This window comes from Magnolia sinica, chromosome 2 (assembly GCF_029962835.1).
Source record: "Magnolia sinica isolate HGM2019 chromosome 2, MsV1, whole genome shotgun sequence".
Classification (NCBI taxonomy): domain Eukaryota; kingdom Viridiplantae; phylum Streptophyta; class Magnoliopsida; order Magnoliales; family Magnoliaceae; genus Magnolia; species Magnolia sinica.
The window spans coordinates 62,032,761-62,049,457 of record NC_080574.1 but is presented as its reverse complement, the minus strand read 5'-3'; the positions used below and the strand labels follow the sequence as shown (position 1 = coordinate 62,049,457).

The following is a 16,697-nucleotide window of genomic DNA, read 5'->3' as shown; positions in this document are numbered from 1 at the left end:
ACCTCTCAAGATCTGAATTTTGAGGTTGTTTTTCTTTCCTGCATTATTATTTAATTTGGCTATCATTTTCTTTATTATTCCGCTGTTATAAGTTTTTATTTGGCATTGTCCTATTCACCCCCCCTCTAGGACATATAGCTTGGCCTTTTCAAGAACAAGAATGGCTGAAACACCCTATTCATCAGATCCATGAACACAGTCGGTGCATTCGTAAGACCGAACGACATCACAAGGAACTCATAATGACCGAAGCTAGTCCGGAAAGCGGTCTTCTGCACGTCCCCATCCTTGACGCGCAACTGATGATACCCAGACTGCAGATCAACCTTCGAAAAGTACCGTGCCCCCTTCAACTGATCAAATAGATCATGAATCCTAGACAAAGGGTACTTATTCTTCTCAGTGACCAGATTCAGCCTGCGATAATCAATACACAATCGCAAGGAACCATCCTTCTTCTTCACAAACAAAACAGGTGCTCCCCAAGGAGACACACTAAGCCAAATAAAACCCAAGTCCAGCAAACCATCTATCTGCTTCCTCAACTCCTCCATTTCACTCGGAGGCGTATGATAGGTGGGTAATGAAATGGGCACCGCACCAGGTATAAGATCGATAGCAAAATCAATCTCAAGCTGAGGAGGTAATCCAGGAATCGACTAAAACACATCTTCAAACTCCCGAACTACTGGCGTACTAACCAACGCCGATTTAGCCATACTCTCCAACAGAGAAGAATAATAATCAATACGAAAAGGGTAACTGACCTGAACTGGGAAAGTAACTGTCTCGCCCTCAGGTCCATGGATCGCCACTGATCTGCCTTCACAATCAATCTCAGCTCGCATCCTCGTGAGCTAATCCATACCCATAATAACATCGTAATGATAAAGGGGTGCGACAAAGAAATCAACATGCATTCCATTAGAAAAAATTGTCGCATTACAAGTAGTGCAGCATTACATGAATCACGACTAGGAAAGCATGTGAACTGCAACATCTAACACTTCAAGCAACAACAAACATCTACAAACAACTCCAACTATAAAGCCAACAATGGCTACACACAGAAAGAAACAACAAACAAAGTAAAGGATGGCTACACCAACAGCTACTCGTCAGAATCAGGAGATGGAGGCGGTACCCTTATCCTACAAGCAACACAGGATAGACTTCAGAGTTCAAGTCACTTTCTTAAACTTATGCTTAATAAGGGCTCGAAGATCCACAATATCCTGGCGTAAAACAGCCTGCCCTTCTTCAAGCCGTGCGAGACGGGCATCTCTGGCAGTCTAGTCTGCGCTCTGCTCTGGTGCCACAGGAGGAGAGCTCTCGCTCGAATCCTGTGCCTCAACCTCTTCCTCGTCCTGCTCTGTTTCTTCCTCAATCTCAGCACCACCTTCAGCATAACTCTCTTCACCATCGCTCTCTGACTCAGCCTCACTCTCTGAGGCATGCCGACCAGAACCAATCTCCATCTGCTTAAGGGTCCTCAGATTAATATGATGAACAGTAACCAACTTCTCTGCTCCAAGCCTATAGCCGAACTCATGTGCAAGCTTACAGATAAGTCAGCCAAGAGGAAGTGATTCGGTCCTCCTAGTTGAACGAGCGATGAGAATAATCTGGCGCAGGATGTACGTCCGCACACATAACTTCGCTTCTTGCCTCACCTGATATAGAAAATCTACCATCAGGCGCGTACACTCGCTGCGATTGCTCCACCTTATGTATACATTGAATGTACACATGTGGTGAAGCAAACGGAAGTCGTCCATCATGTAGGTAGCCAGTAGACTCCTATTAGGCTGCCATTCGACCAGACGACCACACAAAGATCGGGTGCGACGATCCCTCTCGCGCATACTGTTCAAATTCTTCTCGCTGGCATGCACTTCACCAAGTGGCACATTCAGGAGTCAAGATATCAAAGCGACATTGACTATAGCTTCCCGACCACTACCACAGGGAATCTTGAACTGCAGAGGCTCTAGCAAAGGGTCACGAATATTGGCATAAAAGGCTCGAACAGTACTTGCATTTACGCGATACTCGCCCTCAAACAAGGGACACCAACCAGCCCCTTCCAGGCACTCCAACAACAGAAACTCGCCATACAACCGCGGATCAACATGAGCCTACAACCGCGGATCAACATGAGCCTCAAAAAGGACTCTACGGCCTTCATAGACTCCATGTGATAGCTCCGCCAACAAAGTCCTACTAATGGGAGCTCGAGGATCAAGGTCCCGCTTAGTCTGGAATTCACGAGTGGTGGACGTGCTCGCGGCGGCACCTCTAGGCCTCCGTGCATGGGTTGGACGGCTGGGCCCGGCTTCATCCACGGGTGCTCTCTTCTTCCCCATCAAAGAAAGAAGGGAGAAAATGAAAAATATGGCCGTGATGAACTCAAAGAGGGCCATGAGAAATGAGAGAAAGAGAGAAATAGGAAGATGGTGGAGCTTCCACACACTTGGGATCCCAAAAGAGGACTTGAGAGCCCAAATGAGAAGAAAAAGAAAGGGAAACAACAAAGGGAGGTGAAGTTTTGAGATGGGTGGATAGGGTTTGCATGAAAATGAAGAAAGAAGAGGATTTGGAGAAGTTTTGGAAGAGTTTGGAGAAGGATTTCAAGAAAAGGAGAGCTTGGGAGGGAGGTTTGTGAAGGAAGAAGGGTATAGGAAGGGTTTAAATCAACGAACCTTGGAGGGGTGGGCCACACAAGGCCTAAAATGCATCGGCCCGCCTGGCCCGCTGATCGGCGAGCCCTCACCGAACCGGCAATGGCATCGCCGGTCTTTGGACTGTCTGGCGATGCCTGGCTATTATGGCGAGGTCCTCCTGGTCCCCCATGCTCAAAAAGATATGGTTTCCCCCCTGGGCCCTACTGAAAATGCCCCGATCGGCCCCTTGCATGATTTGACGCCTATCGAGCCATTCTGTCAGAAATCTGATTCAAATAAACATTTTTTGAAGATTTAAGGGTTTAGATGGGATGATAGACCATCTAGACTCATTAATAGATGGTCTAGGAAAGGTTTCGGGTCGCTGTGTGTGATCAGGAGAGAGCACAAACTCGATCTCGGTGAACGTTTTCAGAAAACTTTCGCCGATAGAAGCTACGGAGCATTAACAAAAAATCCACGATACACACCACCCAAATAAACTAAAGTGGTGATATCGTGCGGTGTGTGTCCATAACCCAGGACCGGTTTAATCCAGATCATGCTCTAGTACCAACTTGTAACGCCCTAAAATTTGGGGGTCGAGCATAACTCAGCTCCCGAGTTTCAAAACATCACTTATGCAACATATTTAATGATGGATGTATGTTGTCTGTATTAGTGCATAAAACATGGAATAGATTAAGCCAAAGCACAGATATAATTCAGGGATAAGTGAAGAAAGTACGCGGAAGACTTATAGAAATATATGTGTATAAGTGCAAATCCCTGAAGTACATATACATACCAGGTCGTAATGTAAGTGTTACTATCAAAATTACAAGTATCAAGTTACATCATTTAATTCCCAAAAATAATCCCAGAATCCCGCGCATCAGAACAAGGCTCGCTAGAACCCGTCTGAAAACTGCATATAAGAGAAAGCAGCCTCATCATCATCCATCTCCCGCTCTGCCTCAGAAGTCGCCTCAACAACTGCAACATCAGAACCTAAGACAGAGTCTGGTGGGTGTTTAACACCGCCCCAGAATGTGGGAATGAGTGATCAACTCAGTGGAAAAATAAAGCAAAGGTTAACATGTTATCAGTTCAATCAAGTAGTAATTATAAAGCAGAACAATTAAACAAGTCCTAAGTACTCTTGTTAATGCAAGGATGTATGCAGAATGATGTGTGCCCTCATGCATACACCCTCAACGTCTTCATCTTACGTTACGCATGACACCACCTCAAAGTGCGCCACGTCTACAAAGCACATGCAAATGCGGTGCATGGATATGATCACCAAATTGTTATTAGTCCTTTTCATACAGCAGGATTGGGAAGCTAAGATACCTTCCTCATATCACCATCCAAACAGTGATCCATTCTAGGGTCGTCAGTCCTAGACATCTCATACGATCATATATTTTCAGGTCGTTGCAAAGGACTCGTCATCAATCAATGCACGCCTATCATACCTTTGTTACTACACTAAGGCTCGTCACCTCAATGCGGTATTCAGCGTCCATACATGGTGAACATACATCGAACAATCGGGTTACTTGACGAACTCGACTAGCACGAGCGCACGTTGGGTTGAACGACATAGAGTGCGCAAACACTCCGCGTGGCCAAACCACTGCCGACAACTCTAATACGACTCGGGTTCGTCTAATTACATCCGACGTGGCCAAAGCAACCTCAGCCACGATGATAAGGTCGTTACCGATTTCCTGGACTAATGCATAGTCCCAAACACATTACACTACAATAGATATTCATATTAGATGTAAAACAGTAAAGGAACAACAACTCAAATCATGGTACTTAAGCATTTGAAGAATATCAACTTAACATAAATGTAAGCATAAGTAATGCTTGAATTTAAACAACAAGGAATGTAACTTGCAAGAAGGAAATCATGCACACTAGTGGGAGAGTTGAGAATCGCTTCTCAACGCCCATACTAGGTTGAAATATCACACTTTAAATCATTCAGGCATTTCTACAAACACTTAGAATACATGAAACAACATACATGACGTATGTTGAAATACAAGCATTTGGACAATTCCTTTTACCAAGGAGTTGTCGCACATACATCTAGCATACATACATGACAAATAATCATGGCAAACACAAGTGCATATTTTATACGTATACGGTACTTTATACATAGACAGAATACACAAATCTCAATATAACACATGCATATCAGGAACGCAACATAAACACAATATTTGGCATGTGAAATCTCATCCATAGCAAGAATAAATCGTTCACTGGCATTGAAAGCCTTGAAAACCATAACCTATACACTTAAAGTTCGCACCTTAAGCCAGAAAAGAACACCGAACTGATTTCAGACGATATGTCTTCGTCAACGGCGACAAGATAACCTAAAGCAAGGATAGAAATGAGATACAACAACACCAAGACTATTCTAAGCTCTAACACAGATTAGGGTTAGGTTAACTTACCCAAAGATGAACTCAGAATCGTCAGAATAACGATTCAAAGTGAAGGTTCAAGGATGCAGAAGAATAGGAAAGAATCTAAGATGATTCACCAACTTCTCTCTCACTTTCTCTCTCTTTTCCTATCTCTTTCTTAGGTAGGGTTAGAGAAAATTCGTATGGAAAAGAGAGCTAGGGTTTTAAGGACTATAAATAGGCCTAAAATTGATGAAAATAATCCTAGGGCCAAGGTATACTTAGGGTATAACCAAAACCTGCCTCTCACGATCCAACGAAGCACTTCCAGTGGGCTTATAACCATGAAAGGTTGGACTTAAGCTCTTCGACCATAGATCTAGGTCAAGCTGAGTTTTCGTACCGACCGGCTTTACAAATCAGCCGTGGCAGACCACACTCAAATTAACAGTCACTGAATCTCGATCAGGTCTACAAGCATAAGGACATGCATGGGCCACCTTCCCTGATCAGAGGGTGAAATTGGGTCAGAATCCAACGGTCAGATTGCTTAAAATCATCGCGTAAGCGATACGACTCAGATTTCATAAAAGCTTAATAAATTTCCAACCGTTCTCACACTCTTCACTCTGAACTCAATCAAATCGACCCAGAACATCACATGGACTCGATTTTCGAGGTGATGGTCAAGCCCAACATGGTGACCGCAACAGCCTAAGATCATCGCTATCGGACTTTCGCCGCGCGGTCCAGGTCCGATCCAGAACTTCCAAAAAATCCCTAGAACAACTGGATTTAACGATGGATCCCAGATTTCAGAGTAACATAACGCTAACTAATCTGTAAGTTTTGAGTCATGCAGATCCAATTTAAAGTAATTGATGCGAATTTCACAAGTAATCGAGTATAGCGCTAATTACCCCAAAAACAACTACTAAGGAAAGAAAAGCACAAAATTTTTTGGGTCATTACATATCCAAACCTTCCAACTAGTTTTAGAGATCATTCTATGGCTTAAGACTAAGAATGAGCTAGATCTAAGGTTCAAGTGGACCCCACCATTTAAAATAGTGGGGACAGTGACATCCATCGTTCAAACTTCTTAGGAGCCACATTAGCTTCCAATTAAGCTTATATTTTGCTTCCACTTCAACTAGCTCTATGTTAACTTATGAATTGGTTGGATCTCAAACACATCATGGTGGGCCACTCCGCGATATGATCATCCATTGAGGCCACTTTGATGCGTTTTGTGGCCATCTGTGAGGCCCACCTTGGTGTACTTTATGGCCCATCCGTCAGGCCCACTTTGATGTATTTTTGTGGCCCAATCGAGGAGCCCACTTTGATATACATGTGACTCATCAGGATGTATCTTTGACCCATGAGCGGGGCCCATGTTGCGCGTTTTGAGGCCCAGGTGCAGGGCCCACCTATCATGTATTTTGGGGCCCATGGGTGAAGGCCCATTGTGATGTGTTAGGGCCCATGGGTTGAAGCCCATTGTGATGTATTTTGGGGCCCATGGGTGAAGGCCCATTGTGATGTATTAGGGCCCATGGGTTGAAGCCCATTGTGATGTATTTGGAGCCCATGGGTTAAGGCCCATTTGATGTATTGGAGGCCCATGGGCCGAGGCCCAATAGGATGTACATAAGGCCCATTGTAATGTGATTCCACCATGGTTTATGTAACGATGTTTATGGCGGGTCATGCCTAGGGAACAATGTTGGTTTGACGTCCATATTGTAAGGATGATGTTGGTTAAATGTCCGCATTGTCGCTCTCCTTAAGGCCCATTGATAGGCCCATACTTCTACGTGTAGGCCATCTAGGCCCATCTTCTTTGCAAGGATAGTTCATCACTTTATAACTTGCTTAGTATAATTCCATGCATCATGCCATACGCATCATATGTATGCTTGATATGAGGAATGTTTGATCATAGCATAAGCTGTTGGGCTGAGACATTTACAGGACTCCTTATGAGATGGAACGCCCCACATGAGCGCATGGTACGCGCGAGATTGCTGCATGATTGTATGGTATGACTCATGCATCTTGCATATGTATGACTTGATCATTGTACGCCCTAGCGACATTAGGGTCGTAACCTCCACAGGCACGTCGTGGATGGCTAAATGGGACACCGAAAATACTTAGTTCTAGCACTGTGGGCACTTAGGATGTCCTTGGATGAAAATTCTAAAATCTCTAAGGCTAGGAGGTGCCCCAACGTCTAGACCGAGTGGAACATGAGCATCCAAGTGCCGAATACCAGTAGGCCGCGTCTCCCACTATGTCGTGGTCTGTTGGGAGGGGGCGTGCCCTTATCCGCCCGAGTGAGGGGGCTATAAGCTAGGTTGAGTATGAGCAGCTCGTAAATGGGTCCGCTATCGATGAGCTGGGTAGGTATTGGCAGACTACAGGTCAGGCAGATAGTGAGGTCTATTCCGCTTGCTGGGCTGTACATCTAGGGAGGAGGCAGTTGGTGTCGAGTGTAATAGACCCCGGTGATTTCCCCAGAGAGCAACCGTACTGATATGTGGACTTATTGAGCAGGAATTGTATATCCATTCATTTATTCAATCACTATCCACTCGGGCTGGTGGTGTGTAACTATTTGTTACGTGTACCATCGCATGGCCAGGATTTCGGTTGGGCGCGCGACTAACCTGAGATTAAGAGTTTACCACATTGAGTCAGACTATCCAAATTTAGGTATGGGACTGGTTTGGATAGAAGTCCCTTGTGGTGGACCCCGTAGCCTGAATACTACGTACTATCATCCCGACTTTACATTCCAGAATGGTCATTTCATTCGCACCGCATATTACATTGCATCCGCAGTCTTAGCATTTCCTGTTACTATGTTTTTACACTTATATGGCCTAGATGAGGTTGATGGTATGCATGGCTCGTCAGGGTTTGTATATTTCATTTGCATCCTCAACATCTGTTATTGTCTTATTCTATTATGCATCGCATAGCCTTGGTACGGCTGATAGCACTCATGGACTTACTAGTATATTTCCGCTTACTCTGATATCATATGATTCATGATCTTGTCAGTATTTTTGCTTATTCCGATTGTGTATGATTTATGGGTTTTATAGTATACTTGACACTTATCTTGTGCACACACTTACACCACCCTCTAAGTTTTCTATAAGCTTATGCACGATAGATGCATGCGGGTGATGTTAAGTTGTAGCAGTGTTGAGCTTGTAGCGTGTAGCGATCTTCTGGAGCTTGATTTTTTATTTATGTATTTTCCTTTCAACATTGTACTCAAATGATTATATTAGTGGATATGTGATGATGATGTCACCTTTATGACTTGGTTATACTTGTGGTTATGCTCTATTACAAAAAAAAATAAAAATTCATACTGAAAATCCTCCTTGTAGGATCCCAGGATCAGAATCGGGCACGTGAGTGCTGGGATCCGAGAATGGGGCACTACGGAGGCTGTTTGTGCCAGATTAAGCGATCGGAAATTTTGTGAGCCCTTTTTCCGAGTTTGGGGCGTAACACAAATGCCCATATTCTTGGCAGTTGTAACATTGACTGTCTTTTAATGATTTCCAAGTTTTAGATTTAGATCTTTTCTTATCATTAGCTTTTTGAAAATCAACCCTGTTTTTACTTTTGAAAATTTTGTAAAAAATTTTCACTAGAAAGGCCATATCATCTTCTGAGTTTTCTAAATCAGAATGGCTATTATTTTCTTAAAACACATTTTTAAAAGATTTAAGAGTGATAGATTTACCTTTAGGCGCTGTAAAGTTTAACTCATAGGTTTATAAAGAGCCAACTAGTTCTTCTACCCTCATATTGTCTGTATCATGAAGTTCCTGGATCACAGTTACCTTAGAATTGAACCGTTCAGGAAGTGAGCGTAGTATCTTTGCACACACTTTACTTTCTGAGATTTTATCACCAAGACCCCACATAGAGTTCACAATGTCAGTTAATCTAGTATAGAAGTCCATAAACATTTTATTTTCTTCCATATGTATTTCCTCAAATTTGGTTGTGAGGATTTAGACTTTAGATTTCTTGACAATTGATGTTCCCTCGTGTGTCATTTCTAAAATATCCCAAGCTTGCTTTACAGAATCACAGGATATAATTCTTTTGAATTTGTCTGATGATAGTGCACAAGTAATTGCATTTAGTGCTTTTGCATTAGCACTACTCTCACTTTTCTGAAGTGTGGTCTAAGAAAAATAAGGTATTACTCTCATTGATTTTGATCCATCGATACCAGTTACTTCAGTGGTAGGAGGGGTCCATTTAGTCACTGTGGCTTGCAACACGCTCTCATCCATGGATTTTAAGAAAATTCTCATCCTGGCTTTCCAATAGGCATAATTGGAGTCATCAAATGGTGGAGGCCTAGTGACTGAAAGGCTATCAAAATTTGACATCTTATAAATAGCTTAGATCGATTAGCTCAGGAAATAAATCCAAAAAAGTAACAACTAGAACGAGCTATTACGCTCTGATACCACTTGAAAAGGCCTAGCTATATGTCCTAGAGGGGGGGTGAATAGGATTATGCCAAATTAAAACTTTAACAGTGGAATTTAAATGAATAAAGGAACAATAGCACTTTAAACAAATCACAGTATGGAAATGTAAAGCAACCTCAAAATTCTAGTCTTGAGAGGTTGATACAAATGTTGTTCTAAGGACAACCTTACACCATAAAAACCAAGGTTTATGGCAGGACAACCTTACTATAATGGCTTATGTATCAATATCTCAAACTGAAGAGGAATAAAAAGTAAATAGCAAGAATGGAAGTCTAAACTATTACAACATTCCCCACAATGCTTGAAATATAAATATTACAACATTCACATCCACACATACATCCCACAACTTTGAATGATAAAAGATATAGCAAATAAATAAACATTCAAATCACAAGACATAAAGAATTATAGTGGTTCGCCTGTGTGTTCACCAACTGTTAAACAACAGCCACACAGCTTACTACTCCACTCCTAATATCCTCACACAGTGGATATTAGTGTTCCACTATAAAAATAGGTTTTTCACAGGTTCACTTAAAACCCTCATAATTGTGTCTTTCAAGTGGGCTTACACAATTCAAAAAACCCCACACTCTGAGTTTTCTGACTCTCCTCAGATAACCAACACATAGAGATTTTTCTGGCTTAATCTCAAAGAAACCAAAAACATAGAATATTTACACAAATGTAAAATAGCTAGATTTCTCCTTTTGTTGCAGCTCGAAAGAACCAAGTCAGAGTAGAAGTTCGAATATAGAAGTTCAATGTCCAATATTCACTTTGAAATGGTTCTAGGTTCTAATTGATTTTAAATTAAATCAACTTAGGGTAGTTCTATTTGATTTTGATTCCAAGAAGTGGAATATCACAATTCCTCTTTCAAATCAGATTGGAATGCAGAAAAAAAATCAAATATAAAAAGCTAACAAAAGAGAATATTAAATATGCACAATCTAGCTTAAGAATATTATAAACTTATCTCTCAGAGTGATGCATTGATTTTACTTGAATTGGATATCAAACTCTAAAAATCGTGCTCTATTTATAGTTGTAGAAATCACATATATGACTGGTACTGTGGACACTACGAATGGTCGTAGGACGAACTGATTTTTGAAATTTTGAGCGCGATTGGATAAAACCATTCCACGACTGGTTGTAGGCACTTCAGGACCGGTCGTGAGGCCTCCATGACTGGTCGTGACCTGCCCATGACTGGTCATGAGGAGCCAAGAATAGTTGCTAGAGTTTGAGTCGTAGCTGCTGAACTGGTCTTGAACGAGTCGGCACTGTTCACACGACCAGTCGAGCAAACTCCAGGACTGGTCATAGCTCAACCAAAAAAATTTGAAAATTTGTGACAACTTAGGACTGGTCTTAGAATTTCTTAGACTGGTCGAGCCAATTCTAGGACTAGTCGAACAGAGTCCAAGACTAGTCGTAAAACAGACTAAAACACATATAAAATAAGCAATTGACTTATGTATCCGAAATGACCTACCCTAAGGTCAATCTAAGGTCTTTCATACCTTAACCATGAAGTATGAACATTGAACCTTCTTTTTCTTCAGATGTTGGATGATCTTTGAAGTTCATGAAGCTTGATTCTTGACATATGATGAAGCTTGAACTTGAGATTTTTGGAAGATTGAATCTGTAGTTCTTGAGTTGTACTTCACCTTGAGTCTTGAACATGATCTCGTCTTTCGATGTAGTTTTAAAACTCTGAACAATGTACTTGATCTTACAATTCTTGAGTTAAGTTGTACTTGACTTGAAGCATTGTCCTACTTGAATCTACTTAAAGCATTGTCCTTGTGCATGACATGCATTGCCTTGAACAAATATATCATCGTGCTACACAAGACACATATTGAAGTTTTTGGCACTACAAAATTTGACAATCAAAGGAGCATGTAATCATAGCACTTACAGGATCCTGAGAACCTATAAGTGGATCCTTGGAAACCCTAGTTCCCACCTTTAATTTCTTAAGTTTCTAAATTCAACGTCTCATAATTACTCCCTACTTTCCTAATTTAGGTCAGATCTTCTCTTAGTTTGATTCTAATACTCTTAGAATAGACACATAAGATTAGCCACTATGGATTCGACCTCGGTCTTACCGAGATTATTACTACATTGTGACCCTACACTTGGGGTTGTGAACAAGTTTTTAGTGCCATTGCTGAGGACTAACGGCTGCATTTTTCTAAGATTGATTAGTTTTAGAAGTTGTTTAAGATTAGGATTTATTTACTTTCTATTTTTAGGTTTAGGGTTTTATTTCAAACAAGAAACAAATGCATTGGATTTGGGGGAAATTATTTTATTCGAACGTACCAAGGAGAATAGATATAAAACAATCATCATATTATTTGTGCTCAATTCATTTACATCCCTCCAGTATCCCTTGATTCCAAGATAGACTATTTGAAATACATAAATTGGAATTAACAAAGCTTATATGCTAAATCTCAAATTCGGCAACATTTTGACAGTTGCTTCGGTCATCTCCCTTGGAGGAATGTCATGTTGATGAACTCATCCTCTTTTGAGGTAAAGGAGAGCTTGGAGCAATGAAGGTTGAACTGGACGATTTCGGCAGCATCTTGACACCTTTTATGACTGGCCACATAATGACCTGGTTGTGCAACCCGCGCAACCAACTTGTCCGTTGCGCGGTCCGTGCAACCAATTAATGGGTTGCATGGCCCGCGCAACTGATACCCTTCTTTGTTCCTCACCTTCACTCTTCTTCCAGAGCTTCGCTCCTCTTCCAAAATTCTTCTCTCCCAAATGAGAGGGGGAACGGGGTATTTATAGACCTCCACACGTGCCAACTCTAGATCTTTGTGCCATGCGGCCCATTTTGCATCAAATCTGACCATTCATCAAAATTTATTCTCTGCCCTTAATTGCGCCACCCGCACAACAGTGAATTTGGTTGTGTGATCCGTGCAACGATGCAAACAGTTGTGCAATCTGCGTAATAGTTGAAGTCCTTCATACAGCCCAAGTAACTTATTAGGTTAACTAGTCTTCCCGAGCAATGTCCATAGGTTGCGTGACCCACGCAACGTCTATAGGTTACGCGACCCGCACAACTGTTAAATAAAAACACTTGGATCTTTTGCTTTCTCATTTCTTCACTTCATGTCTAGCTCTTGATCTTCAATCTTTCTTCATGATTTTTATGCTCCAACAGGTTTCTCTAGATTTTTTTTTAGAAACTAACTTAACTTTCCTGTTTTCTAGGATCCTAATATAGAAACTTCTAATTTGGTAATGTCTTTCTAATTTTTCTTTCTTTCTATTTCTATATTAGGGTTTATTTTCTGTTTTTAGAAACTTTCTAATTCTAGAATTTCTTTTTTTAGAAACTAACTCATCTTTTTATTTTTGTTTTTAGAAACTTTCTAATTTTAGAATTTCTATTTTTAGAAACTGATTTCTTTTGTTTTGTTTTACAGATCTTAAATTAGGAAGTTCCAATTTGGTAACTCCTTTCTAATTCTCTTCCTTTCTTTTTCGTGATTTCTTATCCCTCTAGGTTTTTTTTAAGGGTTAATTTAGAGCTTGAAATTGAGAGCTGAGAGTGTTTCATGCCCAAGTGGGTCCGTAACAACACTCAACGTCTTTTGAGTGAAGGAGGATTGGTTGAGGGATTATTTATCCATCACAGGATTAGACACCACTCAAGATCCTCAGAGTTAATTGAGGTTATGGCTGCAAATCAACCAGTGAATCAGTCGCAACCTCGAGTTGCAGAAGTCCGGATGAGAATGAGGTGCACCATGCACCCCCGCCTTGTACTTTATGAGATTACTTACAATCGGTGGGGGTGAGCACCCCTTCTTGTATGATTTTTCTAGGAAACACAGCAAAACATTGATATAAAGCCTGGAGTGATCCAACTCCTTCTCAAGTTCCCTGGACTTGAATCTGAAAGTCCATACCTGCACTTATAAGAGTTTGACGAGGTTATCGCCACTTTATACTTTCCTAACATGTTTGAGGACACGGTCAGGCTGAAACTCTTTCCTTTCTCCCTAAAAGAAAAACTAAGACGTGGTTGCACTCACTACGTCCGCGATCTATTGGCACATGGAATGACATGATGAAGAAGTTCATAAAAAAATTCTTTCCATATCATAAGATGAACACCATCAGGAAGTCGATCATGAACTTCGCCCAAAAGGAAGATGAAACATTCTTCCAATGTTGGGAGCACTTCAAGGATCTCGTCAGTTCATGCCCACAACACGGTTTTGAAATGTGGCACATAACAACTTTCTTCTAAGATGGACTAACATCTTCCATATGCCAATTCATCGAGACAATGTGCAATGGTGAATTCATGAATAAAAATGTCGATGAGGTGTGGGATTACTTTGACAAACTTGTTGAAACCGCACAATCATGGGACATCTCCCCAAAACTGAGCACACATCTAAGCCTACTCAAGCAAGGGAGAGAGGTGGGATATACTTGCTAAAAGAGGATGATGATATAAATGCTAAAGTGGCCAGTCTCGTAAGGAAGGTTGAGACCATGGAACTTAAGAATGATAAGGCTAAGAAACTTGTTTGCAATATATATGCTTGCAACATACATACAACTGAAAATTGCCCAATGATACCCGCTTTTCAAGAGGCGTTGAATGAGCAATCGAATGCCGTGAACAACTACCAAAGACCTTTCAGTGGACCCATCTCTAATACATACAATCCTAGTTGGAGAAATCATCCGAACTTTAGTTAGAGGAATGGACAAACTGCTACTTCTCAAGGAATCCCTAACCTGTCACACCCCAAACTCGAAAACCAAGCTCATAAAATTCCCGATCGCCGAATATGGGGTCAACAGCCTCCATAGTACCCCATTCTCAGCTCCTAGTGCCCATACGCCAGATTTTTTACCTTGTGATCCTATAAGTAGGATTGTCAGTGTAAAATTTTTGTAAAGAAGCATAACCACAAGTGTACCCAAATCACAAGAGCAACATCATCATCACATATCCACTAATATAAATCATTGATTACAATGCTGAAAGGAAATACATGTATATAATAAAATCTCCACAAAGCTCGGCCACATGTTCCTGCCTCAACGCTACTGCATCTTAGTGTCACCTGCACGCATATATCGTGCATAAGCTTATAGAAAAGTTAGAGGGTGGTGTACATATGTGTGCAACGCAGGTGCCAAGTATACAATATAAGTTCACAATTCATATAATATTAGAAATACTGGCAAGTTCATGAGTCATAAATATCAGAGTAAGCAGAAATACTGATAAGTCCATGAGTCATACAATATCAAAGTAAGCAGAAATACTAACATCATACAATATCAGAGTATGCACTGCAGATCGGCTATGCAATGTGGGGTCATGGTAAACTAAATGTCATGTGCTAAGGATGCAATGCAATATGCAGTGTGAAAGTAATGACCAAGCTAGAGCGTGAAGTCGGGATGATAGTACGTAGTATCACAGGCTGTGGGGTCCATCACAAGGGACTTCTATCTAAACCAATCTCATACCTAAATTTGGATAGCCAAACTCAATGTAGTAAACTCCTGATCTCAGGTTGGTCACGCACTCCAACCGAAATATTGGCCACTGCGAAGATACACACAATATTTGATTACACACCACTAGCCCAAGTGGATAATGAATGAAAGAATGAATCAAATGCTGAGTATGCAACCCCTACTCAATAAGTCCACATATCAGTACCATACATCTCTGGGATCATCAACGGGGTCTAGTACACTCCACACTGGCCACCGCCTCCCTAGCCGCGCAACTAAGTGAGTGAAAGAGACCTCACTACCCACCTACCAATATCAGCCCAGCTCGTCGGTAGTCGACCCACTCATGAGCTGGTCAAACTCAGCCTAGCTTACACCCCCTCATTCGGGCATATAAGGTCACACCCCCTTCCAACCGACCACAACACAGTGGGATATGCGGCCTAATGGTATACGGCCCTCAATCACTTAAGTATATCCACTCGGTCTAAACGTTGGAGCATCCTCAGGCACCATAAAGGTTTAAGAAATTTCACCGAGGGACATCTATCTCACCCCATGTTAAAAAGGGATTTCTGATGTCCCATCTGGCCATCCACAATATGTTTATGGAGGTCACAGCCCTGATGTCACTAGGGCATACGGTGATCATATCACAAAATGCAAGATGCATGAGTCATACCATCCAGTCATGCATTAACCCTACATGTACCGTGCGCTCATGTGGGGTAACTCCATTTCACAAGGAGTCCTATAATAAACCAACCCAATGGCATATGCCATTATCAATCACTTCTCATAACAAGCATACATATAATGCGTATAGGCACGTATCATGATGTAATAAAGTACATAGGCATAATTATTTGATAGGGTAGACAACAATAATCCACAATCAACCATCACCGGCATATCACATATAAAGAGTAGGAGCTAAATAACATGCCCCTTCTACAACTATAGGAGTCCATGTGGTATGTCCTATGTTAGACTAACATTAGCCTCCTAAAGCACTAATATATCATATATCCTAAGACGGGGTCCACTAGAAGGACGGCGGGTCTAACCTATACATCGAGATAAGCTCTACACAGTGGATATACTAAATCTGGTACCACATATTCTCCCATATACGGTAAGAGGCGATGGTGTACTAGCGTCAAGGATAGGCCTCACACTTATCCCAAAGAAGTAAATGGATGGTGTGGATGATATATACGTGACACTGAGATCCTAACACTGGATACAAGGATAAGATATGTCTCATGGGGCAAGTCAAGTGGGTATACAACAAGTGGGTTTTCCTTCCCCATGGGGCCCAATATGCAGGCCTCAGTAGGGTCCACACATCTAGGACTATGTGTCCTTACAAACGGGTCGGTAGTTCACCCATCATCTAAGTGGGCCTCGATTTAGGTCAATAACCTTGGGAAAAACCATGCAACTAGGTGGATCACGTTTACTATGGAAGGCCTGATACAAATCACGAGGGCTCCAAAGCTAAGGGCAGTCCTATA

At 41.6% G+C, this 16,697-nt stretch overlaps 1 non-coding gene across 1 annotated transcript; it reads right to left on the bottom strand.

The window, feature by feature from the left end:
- Nucleotides 1–13,807: 13,807 nt before the first annotated feature.
- On the bottom strand, nt 13,808–13,914 carry LOC131238385 (small nucleolar RNA R71). Its single transcript, XR_009167789.1, has one exon. It is a non-coding gene; the product is annotated as a small nucleolar RNA R71 (small nucleolar RNA).
- Between the last annotated feature and the right edge of the window lie 2,783 nt (nt 13,915–16,697).